Source organism: Zingiber officinale, unplaced genomic scaffold (genome assembly GCF_018446385.1).
Source record: "Zingiber officinale cultivar Zhangliang unplaced genomic scaffold, Zo_v1.1 ctg126, whole genome shotgun sequence".
Taxonomy (NCBI): domain Eukaryota; kingdom Viridiplantae; phylum Streptophyta; class Magnoliopsida; order Zingiberales; family Zingiberaceae; genus Zingiber; species Zingiber officinale.
This window is the reverse complement of record NW_024589822.1, coordinates 406,980-421,511: the sequence shown is the minus strand read 5'-3', so window position 1 is coordinate 421,511 and position 14,532 is coordinate 406,980. Positions and strand designations below refer to the sequence as shown.

General features: G+C 34.5%; 1 long non-coding RNA gene and 1 pseudogene across 1 annotated transcript; both read right to left on the bottom strand.

Annotated features, from left to right (window-relative positions):
• Positions 1-618: 618 nt before the first annotated feature.
• On the bottom strand, positions 619-2,103 carry LOC122035931 (annotated as a pseudogene).
• Positions 2,104-2,127: 24 nt separating this feature from the next.
• On the bottom strand, positions 2,128-5,309 carry LOC122035930. Its single transcript, XR_006127284.1, has 3 exons — positions 5,139-5,309; positions 4,850-4,928; positions 2,128-2,214 (listed from the first exon to the last, which is right to left on the bottom strand). It is a non-coding gene; the product is annotated as an uncharacterized LOC122035930 (long non-coding RNA).
• Positions 5,310-14,532: the final 9,223 nt, after the last annotated feature.

The following is a 14,532-nucleotide window of genomic DNA, read 5'->3' as shown; positions in this document are numbered from 1 at the left end:
CGAAGTACCTCCTATTAGAATACCACACTAAAATTGATTGGCTAACTACTTAGGATTCAAAAGCTTGATCTGCTAGAAAAGTGACCACTCTTTATATTTATATACTTAATAGATATGATCTGCTAGGAGCATTAATGTAAGGGCATTAAATGAATAGGTACTCAAAGAATTCACTCTTAGCAACAAGACACACAGGTAGCACTTAGACATGTTAGTTCACAGCATGCTTTATGTCCTGGATTTTGGTGCCTGACCATAACCAAGTTTGAATACTTCCAACTATCTCAAATTCCATTTGAAATCTATTAATGAAACTTCACGCGATTATATCAAACATGACAGCAACTTTAGACAAAAGTCTAATTGGCAATGAGTATAGATAGAATACCCAAACTGATAATACAACAGCATAGAGCTCGAAGCTCATGGTCCCAAAGAAGAATAGAACCACATTAAATTTACTAGTCTACATAATAAAGACTATTTCCACAACTTAAATGTGTGACCATAAGATCAGTAAAACTCCCCTTTTTGTCACTAACAATAACCATAATAAAAGAAAAACTTTAAATTTTTCCGAGGATAATACAAATTAAATTTGGTATCTCAAAACTTAAATTTTTTCCAATCAGTAATACAAATTTGGTATCACATGCATTTACGATTTACCCTCTTGTACTGCTTTGGCTAACAATATACTTGTACACTTTATTTTTGCTACCATATCAAATAGTAATAAGAGTGTGAGTGTCCATGGACCAACAAACATGCCGAGGGAGGGTTAGTTACTCAAAAATTTTTTCACCTGTTGCGAATAGTAAAAAAAGAAAGAACTAAATATGCAGAGATAGGCTGGGATCAAGAAGACATTTTTCCAACATTCTATGCTTGTAAGATCCATATCAGCTGACTTTGCGGCCTCCAAGATCCTTCCGGTGAGCCCGACGCCAACGATACCAGCTAAGGTCCCGGCGGTATTCGAAACTCCCATAACAATTCCTACATATCGCGGAGCCACGTCCATGTGATTTACAGCGAACCCGGCTCTTCCAAGTGCTAAGAATCCAAGAGAAATCGAAGAGCATATGACAGTCCAGGAGGGATTCCTGAATAGTGGAATGGCCATTAGAGCAAGAGCTGCAATGACAAAGCCGATGGTGTTGAGAAGCTTCCGAGTCTTGGTCACTGATAAGAACCTTCTTGTGATTAAGTGATTAGCTAAAATCCCTCCTGTGTTTGAGAAGATGAACATGTTGAAGTAAGGAATCATCTTAGAAGATCCCATGTCCTGAAGACTGAGCTGAAGGCCGAATTCAAAGTACGTTGGCAACCAGTTCATTAGTACGTACAGTGCGTAGTGAAAGGTGAAGTTGTTTACCACGATTGCCCAAATCGGTAAGTTGAAAATTATCTTCTTCCAAGGAATTTTAGTGAAGCGCCTCAGGTTTCCAGCACTTGGGATTTTCTTTTCTCTTGAAACAGGCAAGTTGTGCTCTCCGAAACCTGCAGCAGCAACTTTGGGATGTTCGGAACAAACTGGATCACTAGAAAAACCTAAACCAGAGAAATGACCACATGATACCCAAAGCTGATTCAACCATGAAAACTGACTGAGGTCCCTTGTATTTTACCAGACTTGGCAACACAAGCATACCACCAGCTGCTCCTAGGTACATCCCGAATGTCGTAAGAGAAACAGAACACGAGCGCTCATGGGGAGGGACCCATTGTGCTAGAATTGTGTGAATGGATGGGAATATAAAGCCTTGTGCCACACCTACAAGGAAGCGGGCAACAACCATCATATTCACTTTGCCGGCATCTAGTGGAGCAAATGCACATGTTAGCGACCACAGCAAAAACGAAAACAGCAGAACTCGTCGTCCTCCAACATATTGTGCAGCCAAACCCCCAGGCACTTGTGACACAACATATCCATAGTAGAATACCGAAAGTATTAGACCCTTGCTTGATTGATTCACACCAATGCTATCTGCAGCCGCTGTGTACGCAATTGAAAATCCTATTCGCTCTAGATAGCACACACTTGTGTAGATAAAGGTTAATAAAATGATACTGTACTGCTTTGGAAATCTCATCTTCTTCAACAGTTCCATTAGCTTATATCATGGAGTATATGCGCATGTATTCAAATTTAACTCCTTGTGTCATTATTGTTCTTCAACAAAGATAATCCTGCACTCTTCTCTCACTCTGCATGATTTGGGAATATTGGCATGTTAAAGAAGACAATTAAACAAAATTATCTTAGTCTATAGGACTTGAAGCGATCTTCATAAACAAAATTAAAAAATCTGAAGCCATGGATGGCCATATTACAAAAGATAATTATGGAATCTTGCTGAAGCAACAAAAAGCTGACAATTGATAATCAATTGGAAAACACACCACTGGATGAAAAATATACAGATGAAACTGATCAACATTCTGATTGAGTCAGCACAAACAAAATGAAGGGCTTTCTACTAGGACAATCAAGTCATTGGAAGAAGACTAATTTGTTGAGATTTATTTTCTTAATAATGTATGTATTTATGTGTGTTTTAGATTGATGTGGTGGTTTTGGGAAGTCGATAGTGCATTAAGACTTGCAGTCTATTAAATCACTATGCATTGCAATATGAGACACGAGATTCATTTTCATATCAGTAGACTTAAGAGTTGATGTTGCAGATGAAGTTTTAAACACCAAAAGGGTTCAACAATAGTCCAGTCTTGTACCAAATTTACAACTTCAATGATTTAGGAAGATAGTCCAGTCAATGGAAACAAAAGTCCAGTCTTGATCATAATCCGGTTGTAAAACTAGTTAAAATGGTTTAGGCGAGGCAAGAAATATCAGTAATTGATTTAACATCCAAAATGTCAATTGAGTGATAGATTTACGGAAATCTAGAAGAAAACATAGGGAGGATATGCCATAAACTATAGGGAAGGAGATGCCCTAGGGTAGGAGATGCCAGAAACCATAGGGCAGGAAACCAACCTTGTTGAAGAGCTGATGGGGTTGCATGATTGAATTGGTTAGAGACGGCGGCCTCAAACTCGAACTCCTAGAAAGCACCTGCCTCTTCTTCCTGTGGGCAGGAAACCTCAAAGAGGAAGAGACGACGCTGCAGGGAAAGGAAAGAAGGGGGGGTGGGGGTGGGAGAGGGAAGACATGCGCGCGACCGAAAGGAAAGGAAGACGAAAATACAAAGGCGACAATGGAAACCTAGCTCTCGGCTGAAAGGAAAAGTAGAAGAGATGATAGAAAAATATTATAATCAGTTCAAACTTATTACTTCCGCACAGAAGTATATGAATTTTATTTTGAGTTATTACTTCATCAAATATAAATTATGAAATAAAATATTAGTAAAAATTAGTAGTGAGACCCACGGTTTTTAATCAATGAAGCCTAAAATGAAATTTACTTCATCAAATTTATTATCTAAGCTAATTATCATATATACTTGATGAAATAATATATGATAATTAACTTCGATAATAAATTTGATGAAATAAATTTCATTTTATACTTCGTTGATTAAAAACCGTGGATCTCACTACTAGTTTTTACTAATATTTTACTTCATAATTTATATTTGATGAAGTAATAACTCACAATATAAAATTCATATACTTATGTGCGGAAGTAATAAGTTTAAACTGATTATAATATTTTTTCTATTTATTAATAAATTAATCGGTTTATTATTTTTAAACTAATCCTTTGATAAAATCCTAACTCCTAACTTAGCGTTTTTTTTTCGAAAACAAGTCTTCACCGCCCCCGACTCACATCTCTTCTACTTTTCCTTTCAGCCGAGAGCTAGGTTTCCATCTTCGCCTTCGTCTTTTCATCTTCCTTTCCTTTCGATTGCGCGCATGTCTTCCCTCCCTTCCCCTGCATCGTGTCTTACTCTTTGAGGTTTCCTGGCCACGGGAAGAAGAGACAAGTGCTTTCTAGGAGTTCGAGTTTGAGGCCGCCGTCTCTAATCGATCCGATCCTGCAGCCCCATCAGCTCTTCAACCAAGTTGGTTCCCACTTGAAAATTATGAGAGAATTATTTTCCACTTGAAGACCTAGGTAATCTCCTTACACATATTTACAAGTGAGCAAGATTAGGACTTAGCCTCAAATTGATTTGAATATATTATAAAAACTCTAAGTCCTCTTAACAATTTTGGTAGAAAATATTATGACTAACTATTAGAACTAACAAAAGAGGAATGGGCTCATTATATTGCACTTCTCTCTAATACAATGAATCAAATTTTAACCTATTAAGCACTTTTAATTTATGAAGGATGTAAAGATTTTCTAAAAGTCTAGTGATATATATAACCTTGTATAAAGTGTTGAATTTTGGGCAAACACGGTTTGATAATGATGATAACATAAACACTTTTCAAAATCATCTAAATGAATATAACAACCATAAGAGGAAGTAGCACCAAGAAATCTAGCATTATTGTGCAAGTTGGGAATAGATTATGACACACAAAAATACAAAGATTTGAAAGACATAACGATAAGAACCTACCTTGCAACTAGCAACAACTCCTTGAAAGACAAACTAACAGTTGTATCTATACACCAACACTAACCATTTAAGTTTGACAGATGTAGAACCCACAAGCAACCAAACACTCATATCAAATATAGAATTTTCACAATTATAATATTTATTGACTTGAAACACCGGTTATAAAAACCAAGGATGAAACACAACCAAATTTCAGCCCGAGCAGAAATGTATGGGCATATGGGCATATAATACCATGATTCATAGAAACAAGTGGATAAAAGCCTTCCTCAAATACAAATCTAAGCCAAAATTACCTCAAAAGTCTTGGTCTTCACGCCTACAAGTGGGATCTCAACTAGATATGTCAAACAATCCCCGCACAACTTCCAGACCCTAAATGAAGCAAAATCACACATCAAACACTACCAAAGATATAAATAAAAAGAAAGTATAATTAATTCAGATCAGATCTGAACTTGGACAAACATCGCCTTCGACATATCACTTCACTCAACACACAAAATTGCAACATCGAAGAGATTGAGGAATCCAAATAATTTGAAGCTACAAAAGAGAAAGGAGAGTTAGAAACAAGATGTTGACCGTCGTTTCAATGAGTTGGCTCGACAAGTTCCCCTGCTCCAAACCCTAGGTCTGCTTCGATGGATAGACGACAGGGAAGGAAGAAAATGGACGAACTCGCGAGAGGCGACCACTGCTGTGGATTACTCCAAATCAGAAGAGGAGGAAGAAGATGTTTTGGATCAGTCGGCAAAAAGGATGACTGCGCTCGCATGATGTTTTGGATCGGTGGAATGAGGGTTTCGTGATCGGTCTCATTGTCATATTGCAGAAATGGATCTTGACCGTTAAAATTTAAAGGGACGGAGGAGATTAAGTACCACGCCATCCTTATGAGGATCTATCATGAGGGTGGAATGGTTCTAAATGACTATAAGTAAATCCTAATGAATATTTTCCTTGTTTAATGGGACGGTAAATAAATTTGTGTAACGGGTTCTTTGCAACTAACCGCACAAAAAAAATTGTGATTTAAAAAAAAGTCATTTATTTTAAGACTTTTGAAAAATATTTTTAGGGCATATTTGATAGTTATATAAATTAAACGGATAGATTATGATATGTTTATTTTGTTTAAGGTAATGAATATAAAAATTAATCATCACATTATGTTTTTTTAATAAACATTATGTATATAAAATTAAACTATTGCTAAACTAAGAAAATATAGAATAATTCGATTACCTTCTAAGATTTTAAATATGTTTTAAATTTTTATTTAGTTATAGTGATAAAATGATATCATTAATGAAATTATTTATTTGATTTATCTAATTTTTTCAATTAACTTAAATTATATAGTTTATTTAATTTATTTAAATTATTCAACTTTGTTTGATCGAAAGCGCTAGGGGGGGGATGAATAGCGCTTGTGGTTATTTCGTTTGTTTCGTATTCGGAAATCGTTCGAGAGTAATGCAGCGGAAATAAAGGAAAAATCAAGCACAGAAAAGACCCAAGTGTTTTTACTTGGTTTGGAGCCTTGGGGGACTCCTACTCCAAGGCTCTCGCTCGTTGAGCGATTACTTTGAGCAATTCACTATCAAATCGTAATAGTATAGATATGAATTAAGTACAACAGAATTAAGCAATACCGACAACAAAGAAACGAAAGCTGGAGCTCCGGGTCGTCGGGGTTATGTTGCAGCACTTCGGGATCGTCTCGTTAGCAGCTTGTAGCGTTAGGATTGCTCGGGAGTTATGTTTTTTTTTTCTGTTGCTCGAATCCCTCTTTTATACAGTGCTGGAGGCGCCTCCAAGCCTGTCCGAGGTGCCTCCAGGCCGCTGAGTCGCACGGGTGGATCAGTGCAAGCCTGGTCGCACCTTATCCCTCTAAAGGCGCCTCCAAGCTGCTCCAAGGCGCCTCCAACGCCTGGTCCAAGGCGCCTCCAGCTTCCTCCGAGGCGCCTCCAGCTCCTCTGGACAGCTGGCTTCGGCTTGTACCCGAGGCGCCTCCATAGGTGCTTGGAGGCGTCTCGGACACTGTTCATCCGAGGCCAAAGTTGTTTCTTTGTTCCTGTAAAGTGTGTTAGTCCCAAACACATACCTTGCAAAACAAAGTTAGCACAAGAAATGATATAACAAATAATAGTCGACAGTCATCGGACTGTCCAGGTCTGACTTTGGATTTTCGACCGGAAACCTTAGGTCGACTCGACGCCTACTGTTCCCTCTATGGGGAACGCGCCCTCACCTACTCCACTCAGGAGATTTACCTATTGCTAGTACGATCCTCCAGATCGACTGGACTTTTGCTCGGCGCTCGATGCTTTCGGACTTTCTGCTGAACTCCCGCTTCCTGGCCTGTCCAGTCTTTCACCTGGTTCGTGACACCACGACTTTTCACCTAGGGTTACCACCCCCTAGGACTTTTGCCTGAAGCTCTCGACCCACCAAGACTTTTCGCATTGGGTTACCACCCCCTATGACCTAGGGTTACCACCCCCTAGGGTTTTCACCTTGTCTAACTGCAGCTAGGGCTTTTACCTAAGAGCACTTAGGACTTTCCTGCAAGCTCCATGAACTTATTAGATCACAAGATGACTTAACTTTGAACTCTTTACCATTATCAAAACTTGGGTTCGATCGTCTGATGCTTCCCGCACCAATAATCTCCCCCTTTTTGATTATGACAACTCAGATTCAAAGTTAAGTAAAACAAAATGCATAAATAAACATAAGCATGCTTTTAAATAAGAAGTTTAAGCACAAACGTAAGCATACTTAAGTGACAAGCTAAGGAAATTTTAAGCTTTATAAAGGTTAAGGTAACTTTAAAATTTTCAAAGTTAAGGCTCCCCCTTAAGGTTCCCCCTTAATAAGAGAATCCTTAATTTGAATTTTTGTCCTACTCTCCCCCTTTGCCATAAATCAAAAAAAACTTTGTAGGAAAAACTTAGTGAAACATGTTGAAGCCTAAAAAATACTTGTAGGGAAACCTTTGTAAGAGAAATTTTGCTAAGTGAAAATAGTTTAAGTGCCAAATAACTATGTTTAGCCAAAATTTTGAAGACTTAAGCTTTTAAAGACTTTATTTAAAGATATTTGATTAAACTTAAAAGTCTTTTAAAAAGGAATTTTCTTAAGTTCGAAAATTGAATTATGTTTAGGAAAAACTTTTAAAGAGGACAGTTAGCTTTTAAAAACGAATGTTTGGCTAATTTTGAAGAGCTATTCAAACGCATGGCTTTTTATATTTAATTTTCATTGTAAAACTCTTAGCTAAATGTATAAAGAGATAATTCTTCAATAAAGCTTAAAAGATTTACTTAAGAAAAGTTTAGCCAATTTTGAAACTTAGGTGAAATCTTTAAGTTGATTAATTTTTGAAAAATATTTTTTAAGTTGATTAAATTTTGAAAAATATTTTAAGTTAATTGAATTTTGAAAAATATTTTAAGTTAATTAAATTTTGAAAAATAATTTAAGTTAATTAAATTTTTGAAAAATATTTTTAGTTGATTAAATTTTTGAAAAATATTTTTAGTTAATTGAATTTTGAAAAATATTTTAAGTTAATTAAATTTTGAAAAATATTTTAAGTTAATAAAATTTTTGAAAAATATTTTTAGTTGATTAAATTTTTGAAAAATATTTTTAGTTGATTAAATTTTTGAAAAATATTTTAAGTTAATTAAATTTTTGTTTTTGAAAAATATTTTTAGTTGATTAAATTTTTGAAAAATATTTTAAGTTAATTAAATTTTTGAAAAATATTTATGTTAATTAATTTTTGAAAAATATTTTAAGTTGATTAAATTTTGAAAAATATTTTAAGTTGATTAAATTTTGAAAAATATTTTAAGTTAAAAATTATTATTTTTATTTAATTACGAATTTTAGTTTAATTTCAAAAATTAATTTCAAATTTAATTTTAATTTGAATTTCAAATTTTATATCTTGAATTTCAAATTTGATTTTAATTTTGAATTTGAATTTGAATTTCAAATTTATATTCTGAATTTCAAATTGATTTTAATTTTCTTTTCCTTAGTCATCTCACCCAATCTAAGTTTTCAATCAGGGAATCCTATAATTTTTGTTAGATGAATTAGGTTCAAATTTAGGGTTTTGGTTTAACTTTGTGTTAGATTCAAGTTTTACTTTGGGTTCAACAAGTAGACATTTTTTGGATAAACTTCTGGACTATGGTGAGTCACAAGGACATCATTAAAGTAACCATGTCTTCGAGGTTTTCCAAATGGTCCTACCCATTAAACTTAGTACAAAACCTTGGTCTACTGGTTAGGATCCATAAAGGGTAGCTTCGGTCAGTTCCACTTAGCCAAATGCACCAGGTCGAAGCCATATCTTCCTAGACATGCGATGACTAAGCTTCCCTAACGTACTATCATCCAATACTTCACCAGTACCGTTAATCAAGTTAACCCTAACCCATTTTTATTCTAACCTTAATTATCCTACCGGATAGTCTACTTTGCTTACCTTTATCGGGTAGATTAATTTTGGAGGTGCCAGATATTCTGGAGCATTCCCTTGGATTTTTAAGATTTTGTAAAAATTTAATTTCAATTTGAATTTCAAATTTTTTTATTTTGATTTTAATTTTTGTTTCAATTAATTTAATTTTAATTACGAATTTTAATTTTTATTAATTTAGTTTTAATTTTAATTTTGATTTTAAATTTGAATTTCAAATTATTTAATTTAAATTTTGGATTTTAATTTGATTAATTTAATTTTAATTTTAATTAATTTAGTTTTAATTACAAATTACAAATTTTAATTAATTTAGTTTTAATTACAAATTTTAATTTTAATTAATTTAGTTTTAATTTTAATTCTGATTTTAAATTTTAATTTAAATTTTGGATTTTGATTTGATTTTTGATTTAATTTTAATTTTAATTTTAATTTTAATTTTTAATTTGAATTTTGAATTTTAATTAAATTTTATTTTTATTGTTTTTCTTCTAGCTCCCCCTGGATCATACCCTCGATACGGTTTGTCGAGATAATGTATTTGATCCTTAGGGACCCAATATTGACCAAGTCCAACTTGATTAATCAGGTTGGACTTGGGTACACATGCTTGAACTGATTTACTATTTTTTCTATTTACTAAGGAAAGGTAAGATCTATATTTCTTTTTGGTTTTGTAACCTAGCCCAATTTTGTTGTAAACGGCTCTCTGTGTGTCAAGAATTAGGTTAAGGTTCTTGGAACCCAAGAAGAACTATTCTAAAGTTTTCTCCAAATCCTTGACCTGAGTCTTTAGACTAGAATTTTCTTCCTCAAGTTTTTGGACTTGAGTTGAACTTCCAGTCTAACCTGGGTCAGGCAAGATTTTGGAGTATTAGTCACTTCTTTAAGGACTACTACTTCCTTTAGAAGTGACTTGACCTTAAGGTTTGATTTTACTAATTTGCGTAACAAGTAATTAACTAAATTATTAAGTCGAGGAATACTTACAGCGGCAAGCCCTAGTCCAAGGCGCCTCCAGCTTCCTCCGAGGCGCCTCCAGCTCCTCTGGACAGCTGGCTTCGGCTTGCACCCGAGGCGCCTCGAAGCCCCATGGAGGCGCCTCGAACAATGTTCATCTGAGGTCAAATGTGCTTCTTTGTTCCTGCAAAATGTGTTAGTCCCAAACACAAACCATGCAAAACAAAGTTAGCACAGAAATATGATGAATAATATTTTGACAGTCTCCGGACTGTCCGAGTCTGACTTCGGATTTCCTACCGGAAACCCTAGGTCGACCCGACGCCTACTGTTCCCTCTACGGGGAACGCGTCCTCACCTACTCCACTCAGGAGATTTACCTGTTGCCAGTGCGATCCTCCAGATCGACGGGACTTTTGCTCAGCGTTCGAAGCTTCCTGACTTTCTGCTGGACTTCCGCTTCCCGGTTAATCCAGTCTTTCACCTGGTTTGCGACACCAGGACTTTCACCTAGGGTTACCACCTCTAGGGTTTTTGCCTGAAGCTCTCGACCCTAAACCCTAAACCCTAAACCTTAAAACCCTAAACCCTAAACCCTAAACCCTAAACCCTAAGTTTTAATTTTTAAAATAATTTTTAAGTTAAGTTTTAATTTTTTAAATAAAAAATTTAAGTTTTAATTTTTAAAATAATTTTTAAGGAAAAAAATTTAAGTTTTAATTTTAAAATAATTTTTAAGGAGAAAATTTTAAATTTTAATTTTTAAAATAATTTTTAAGGAGAAAATTTTAAGTTTTAATTTTAAAATAATTTTTAAGGAGAAAAATTAAAGTTTAAATTTTTAAAATATATTTTAATTTTAAAAAAACTTTAACTTTTAATTTTTTAAATAATTTTAAGTTTAAAAAAACTTTAAATTTTAATTTTTAAAATAATTTTAAGATGAAATTGACAATATATAGCGTCAGCGCCGAACTCTATAGCAATAATAAGAGACGACTTTCCCATCACCGTCGTGCCCGCGCCTATCAGCTGCTCGATCCGGCCACGCCGAAAAGCGCCTCTGGCGCCGTCCTTCATCCTCCATTTCAAATAGCAGCAACGCTGTCAAGACTATAGATGCTGAGAAGTCGGAATGTTATTCATCTAAATTTTGGCACAGCATAAGACGTTCCTGTACCGGAACATTCGTTCTAGCTATTCCATGTTCGTTCCGACGAACCATGCGTTTCACGGAACGGTCATGGTTCGGATATATATATCACTTAATAAATTTTTTTAATTTATGGTTAATTTATTAGTAATTTATCGTATTAAATATTTAATGATATACTAATTATTTAAAGTTGTGTAAAAAAATACTAAATAATAATAATAATACTAAATAATAAATATTATATATATATATAATGATAATAATTAAAATTAATTAAAATTTAATCTAATTAAATTTACTTAGAAAAATAATAATAATATATATAATAGTAAATAAGAAAATGAGTTTATATGATTATATAGATTTTGTTTAGATTTTTTAAAAATTTAAAATGATTTTTTATAATATTATATATTAAAATGATTTTATTTTTAGAAAATAAATTTTATTTATTAAATTATCCGTCTCCTCTCTCTTGTCTCACTTCTCACACGTAGCAACACTAAATTGCCGGCGCCGCCGCCTTCTTCGACAGCGCTCAAGCTTCCCGCTCAGGCCACGCCGGAGCGCCTCCAACGTCGTTTTCCGATTCCCGTTCCGTTCCGCCGTTCCGATCCGTTCTTTTACTGTTATAACGTCCGAGAACGGCATTTCAGAGCAAGCCACGTTATTTATCGGAACTTTGGAACGGCGTGAGACGTTCCCGTGCTGGAACGCCGGTTCCGGCCGTTCCACGCCCGTTCCGACGAACCATGTCCTCATTCGACTGATCCAAAACATCTGCGAGCGATTTCTCCTTTTGCAGCAACTGATCCAAAACATCTTCTTCCTCCTCTTCTGATTTGGAGTAATCCACAGCAGTGGTCGCCTCTTGCGAGTTCGTCCATCTTCTTCCTTCCCTGCCGTCTGCCCATCGAAGCAGACCTAGGGTTTGGAGCAGGGGACCTTGTCGCGCCAACTTACTGAAACGACGGTCAACATCTCATTTCTAACTCTCCTTCCTTTCATGTAGCTTCAAATTATTTGGATTCCTCAATCTCTTCGTTGTTGTAATTTTGTGTGTTGAGGGAAGTGATGTGTCGAAGGAGATGTTTGTCTGAGATCAAATCTGAATTAATTATACTTTCTTTTTATTTATATTTTTGGTAGTGTTTGATGTGTGATATTGCCTGATTTAGGGTCTGGAAGTTGTTCAGGGATTGTTTGACATATACTAGTCAAGATCTGACTTGTAGGCGCGAAGACCAAGAATTTTGAGGTAATTTTGACCTAGATTTGTTTGAGGAAGGCTTTTATCCACTTGTTTCTATGAATCATGGTATTATATGCGCATACATTTCTACTCGGGCTGAAATTTGGTTGTGTTTCATTCTTGGTTTTTATAACCGGTGTTTCAAGTCAATAAATATTATAATTGCTGAGATTCTATATTTGATACGAGTGTTTGGTTGCTTGTGGTTCTACATCTGTCAAACTTAATTGGTCAGTGTTGGTGTATAGATACATGAGTTGTTAGTTTGTCTTTCAAGGAATTGTTGCTGGTTGCAAGGTAGGTTCTTATCGTTATGTTTCAAATCACGGTATTTTTGTGTATCGTAATCTATTGCCAACTTGCACAATAATGTTAGATTTCTAGGTGCTGCTTCGTCTACTGGTTATTATAATCATTTAGATGATTTTGAAAAGTGTTTATGTTATCATCATTATCAAACCTTGTTTGCCTAACAATTCAACACTTTATACAAGGCTATAAGTATCACTAGAATTTTAGAAAATCTTTACATCCTCCATAAATTAAAAGTGCTTAATAGGTTAAAATTTAATTTTCATTTTATCAGAGAGAAATGCAATATAATGAGACCATACCTCATTTGTTAGCTATAATAGTTAGTCATAACATTTGCTGCCAAAATTGTTAACAGGACTTAGAGTTTTTATAATGTATTCAAATCAATTTTTGAGGTCAAGTCCTAATTTTACTGACTTGTAAATATGTGTAAGGAGATTACGTAGGGCTTCAAGTGGAAAAAAAATTCTCTTATAATTTTGACAATTTTATAACAAAATTAGGTGCCAAGAAAACTTAGTATACCTTTTTTTTTTTTTCCATTTTATCTAACCACCTTTTCTCCTGCTAATATTTCATCAAAAAAACATTTGTTTATTTGTCATCACCATGCCTCTTAGCTGCTCTTTATGATTAGGTTTTTCAAAAAAAGAATTCATTTATCCATTAATTTTTTAGATGTCCTAATCAGGAACATGCTTTTCTTGTTTAAGATTGAAGAATCTAAGATTAGTTATGTAAAATATTCAAGGGATCATGATGTTTTAAATTTGATTGTATATAGTACATAGGTATAGGAGACTTTTATAGGTAGAGGATTCTCTTTTCATTTGGCCTATATATTAGTATAGGAGACTCAGACAAAAATATATTGGGCATATTATTAATTATGACACATTATTAATTATCTCATGCTATCACGAGTCACGACCATCAATTGGAGTTCGTGATTAAGGTACTTCGGGGACAAGTCTAATCTCCAAAACCCCGGACCGCATGACACCAAGGGAACTTAAAGAACTGAAGTTGCAACTATAGGATCTTAATGTTAGATAAGGGATTCATACACCCAAATATTTTCTCGTTGGGAGTTCCCTATCATTTGTTAAAAAAGAAGGATTGATCACTAAGATTGTGTAACGACTATAGACAACTGAATATAGTGATCATCAAAACGAATACCCTTTGCCACGGGTAGAGGGTTTGTTTGATCAACTCAAAGACACTCATGTATACTCTTAGAGTAAAAGATGAGAGGTACCAAAGACAACATTCTGCACACGGTATGAACATCACAAGTTCTTGTAACATAGGTGCCAAATTTTCTTTAGAATATTTAGTATTTCAGTTAACTATTTTGTGTGCTACATTAAATAATCTATCATATTACCTTGAATATCTTCATACATCTACAATGCCCTCATCAAGCGATTTTTTGGAACTGGTCATCTATTATTTACGATCTCTTTCTAACATTGTTTTTATGACTGAATGGAGGCATCTAACATTTTTTATCACCAGATTGGAGGTTGTCATAATTCTTTTAATTCTCAGTTCAATGTGAATACAAATTTTCAATAAAAATCCTTTTTACTGAAAGCTACTTCTCATTTTAACCCTAAGTTTTGTATGCACAACTCTACTATGGTGGCACCTGTGGATCGGAGAAGATGCTTAGCCACTTTTTTCTCTTTCTTATGCTTCTTCTACTATACTTTCTATTACTCCTCTTCTCCTTTCCCTAGCTTCTCGATGAGAATGTCGCTAATAGTTCTTGGCTTTTGGTGTT